We start from the raw sequence: 4,067 nt of genomic DNA, 5'->3' as shown, positions 1-4,067 counted from the left end.
CCCTTATTTGCCAAGCTCTGCTGTAACCAGTTCGTACTGGGCGTAGGGTAGAGAGGCCCAGCAAGGCAGCATTCTGGGAGCCGGAGCCCCACCCCGAGGTGCTCCTTAGTCAGGGAAGGGGGCGGGGTGATGCGGATAAATCAGGGGTGGCTCCCGCTGGGCGGAGGCCAGCAGTGACGACGATGTGGAAGTCACAGCGTTCCAGGTGGGTCTGACCCTCCGGTTTCAGAACCGGCGCCAGCCCACTCTCCCGTCCTGTCACGGAGGCAACTTAAGAGTGTTCGCACCCAGGAACCGTGGGGTCTAGGCCGAGGGTGGTTGGGCATGGTTGTCACGTCTCAGATCTGGAGATGGAGGATCTAAAAGGAGAGAAAAGGGAGGAGGGCAGGGGAGGGAACGGTGCACAGGGAAACACCCCCCCCTCAGCCCCTCGTGCTTTCCAGTTCTCCAGAAGGCCCAGCTCCTCCTCCCAAACCTGGAAAGGATGTGTACCCCCCTCTCCCCCACTCTAGCTCCCATGGGCCGGGAAGCTGAGGGGGGCTGAGAGTCCCATGATGAGCAGGGGAAAAGCAACACCCTCCGACCCCAGGCCACCCCCACCCCACCTCCCACCTCCTGGCAATCCCAGGCGACAGGGAGGGGAGGAGGATGCAGGGCAGACAGGGGTCCAGGCCCCATCCCCTCTGGGTTGGGGAGCAGGGCAGAGGGAGGGCCCCACGAGGACCGGGGGTGGCACCGCAGGGCTGGTGGGGGACAGTGCTGTTCGGAGGAGAGGGCTTGGCCTTTCGAGCTCCACATTCCTCTTCCGCAGGATCGATTCAGTTCCCAGCCCACCACAGGGTCATCAGGTTCTGAGCCAGCACCTGCCACAGCGAGAGTTTATTAAACAAGGCCTGCTGCTGTGTGGTTATAGCTCTTCACTATTAGCTCGTCCTGATTCAGGTATCAAAGGAGACAGCTCAGGGCAGCAGGGGCCATTGTGGGCAGGGAGGGCTTCTCCCATAGCTCTGCTCCCACTCCTGAGCCCTGGGCAGCTGTGCCCCTCTCCAGACCACCCTGAACTGCCCCCCTCCCATGAAGACAGGGGCAGGATATGACCAGCCACAGAGAACCCTCCCTGCCCTGAAGCTGGGGCCCTCACAGGTTGACAGCAGGAGAGGGGCTGGTGGTTGCAAATATCCTTGAGTGGGTGACAGCTGCAGCTGCCTGGGCACAGCCTTTGGGACCTGGGGGGAGTCTGGAGGGTCTGGGAGCCCTGGGCTGGCATCAGCATTCCATGGGCATCCCTGGCCCCTGCCCGCCCCCACCCAAGACTGGGTCCATGCCAGGTGCCACAGCTACCTCTCTCCAGTGACATTTACCAGCTGGGAAGTGGCCACCGAGACGTGAAATCAGGGCCGGCCTGGGGCTGGCCCACTTCGTTAGAGCTGGCTCTGCTCCACTGGGTAGGTCGGCACAGGCCAAACACAGCCCCGCCCCGCCAGCCCTCCAGCTCCTCCCAGCCGGTCCAGCCCCACTGCCTGGCTCAGGGGAGCAGGCCTGGCCCCCCACCCCAGCACCGACGCTGTCTGCTCTGGCCAGGCCCCGAGGAGGATGAGATTTACTACAACAGTGATCCGTGTTGGCCTTGGCACACCTGGCCAGTCTCTAATCCTCAGCCCTCCCAGCAGGGGCACGTTCACCACCCTACACACCAGTCCCAGTTCACGGCAGCAGCTCCCGCTTTGGTCCTGGCTGCATCTTGAGGCCACACGAGAGCCCTGTGCTGTCACCATCGCTCCCCTGCGGGACAGGAGGAGAGTGAGGCTCGGAGAGGCCACGTGACCTGGAGCTGGGGTGCGAACCCCGTCCTACCTCCGCCTGGGCTGTTCTGCTCCTCAGCTTCCCAGGAGAGGCTGTCCCTCGGGCCCAGCCCAGAGGCGGGTGGGACAGAAGTCCTGCCCTCACGTGATCTGGGTGTGGCCACCGGCCCCCTGAGGGGGCTCAGCAGTGGGGACAAACCCCAGGGGCAGGAATGGTTTGGGAGGGGCTGTCAGGTTGGGGCTGGATTCTGGGAGAGGCGTCCTGGTGCTGGCTCTCACCCCCACAGCAGGGGAGGAGCTGGGGATGCAGGGTTGAGCTCGGTGCTGTTGGGGGGCACGGGTTCATTCACGAGCCCCCCGCCAGGCACTCCTCGTTGAGCCTGTCCCTGGGCCGCATGGAGCGAGTGCAGGTCTGAGGCGCAGATGTGGGCGCCTCCCTCCTCCTCCTCCCAGCTGGGGGGCCCAGGCAAGTCAGGTCACCCCTCTGAGCTCCAGGTTTCGAAGCTGGAAAACAGGGTCACCGATGTCTGCCTTGGATGACTAAATGAGAAGAACGCACTTTAAGTGCAGACTGTGCCTGGCCCCCAGGGTGCCATCGCTGCCAGGGAGCACACACCACAGCAGAATGCTGTCTGCCACATTCCCAGTATCTACCATGAGGGATGCAAAACCCAGTCCTGTAACTTCCAGGGTGCGTGGGGCAAGCATGCGGCCGAAGCCTTCTTGTCTGATTCCCTGGTGCCCAGCACAGAGCCTGGCCCAGAGTGGGTGCTCAGTACTTAACTGCTGGGTGAATGGGTCTCAGGCGCCCCCATCTGTGAAATGAAGATCTTTTTTTTTTTTTGAAGACCTTTTCTTTTTTTTAATATTTATTTATTTACTTAGGCTGCGCTGGGTCTTAGTTGCGGCATGCAAACTCTTAGCTGCTACATGCATGCGGGATCTAGTTCCCCACCCAGGGATCGAACCCAGGACCCCTGTATTGGGAGTGTGGAGTCTTACCCACTGGACCGCCGGGAAGTCCCTAGAATGAGGCTCTTAATGCCCAAGGATCTCGCCCCACTCCCTAGGCCGTTGTGCAATTCAGGTGAAATGATGGCTCAGAAAGCATTTGTTTTGATAATTAATATGCTGAGGAGGAGGGGGAGGGAGGCAGTGACCTCCCAGCAAACTGGGTGAGGGCTGGGAGAGTCCAGGCCACGATGTCCCCCGGCCGCTGGTTGGGTCAACTGAGCTGTACTTACCGTGGGGCCTGGTCGTTACTCAGCCACCCCCACCCCCAGCCCTCCTGTCCCAGAGGAGCATCCATCAACGTCTCCTTCGCCCTGTTGGCCCAGACAGTTAGGCAGTTCTGCCTGAATCCAAGGGCCCCGCCACTCAAAGCCACCATCACTGCTTCGCCCCTCCTCCGCCAGGGGCCGGGCTGGGGGTCAGGGGTAGGAGTGGGGGGTGCGAGGCAAGCATGGTACCTCATCTCTGTGACTCCTCTCCTCTTCTGGGTCAGGGGGCACTGCTGTGTCCCCATTTTACAGATGAGGACATTGGCTCCCAGAGGCCAGAGACTTGCCCAAGTTCACACCCTGGAGCTGTCACTCAAATGCAGATTGGGGTCCCCACTTTTTACTTCTGCCGCCCTTATCCAGGCCTCAGTCTCCCCTGTGCTGAGAGAGCTGCAGACTTCCTGCAGGCTCCAGCCCCGCCAAGCCTGCTCACCCCATCCCAGCCTCCCAGGGACAGCGTGATGGATGAGGGTCCCGTGGAGGGGCAGGTGCAACACGCCCACACACCTGCGGGCTGACCGTTGGGTGATGGATCTCTTCCTCCTCTCCCCTCCCCAGGGGCTCGGCTCCATCTGGTCCGGCGCCGCGCCAGCCTGATGGATGGGCCACCCGCCGGGCCACCCTCGCTGTCGCTGCCACCCGCATCCTCGTAGCTGTGCTCCAGGGTCAGGAGGGCGGCTCCGCAGCCCCTCATTCAGTCATTCAACAAACACATGTTTATCAAGGGCCTACTATGTGCTGGAACACAGAGCAGGCAAGACAGATTAGGAAACCAGTTGTCACCCTCCAGTGTAACAAGTGTGGCCACAGGGCAAATAGAGGGCAGCTGTGAAAGCCAGAGGAGGCCTCTGACTCGAGGGACCAGGGTGATGGTCTGACTAGGGCAGAAGGAGCAGCTTGTACAAAGGGCCAGAAGTGAGAAAAGCAAGGGATGGTCCCACAGCTGTGACAGGTTCAGAATGACGGAGGCGTGGAGACGGGATGG

At 61.6% G+C, this 4,067-nt stretch overlaps 1 long non-coding RNA gene across 1 annotated transcript; it reads right to left on the bottom strand.

The window, feature by feature from the left end:
* Positions 1-641: 641 nt before the first annotated feature.
* On the bottom strand, positions 642-3,772 carry LOC132598367 (uncharacterized). The gene is made up of 3 exons (XR_009566465.1): positions 3,590-3,772; positions 1,695-1,782; positions 642-863 (listed from the first exon to the last, which is right to left on the bottom strand). It is a non-coding gene; the product is annotated as an uncharacterized lncRNA (long non-coding RNA).
* Positions 3,773-4,067: the final 295 nt, after the last annotated feature.

This window comes from Globicephala melas, chromosome 13 (assembly GCF_963455315.2).
Source record: "Globicephala melas chromosome 13, mGloMel1.2, whole genome shotgun sequence".
Classification (NCBI taxonomy): Eukaryota; Metazoa; Chordata; class Mammalia; order Artiodactyla; family Delphinidae; genus Globicephala; species Globicephala melas.
The sequence above is the reverse complement of the archived record's forward strand: the minus strand, read 5'-3'. Positions and strand labels throughout refer to the sequence as shown.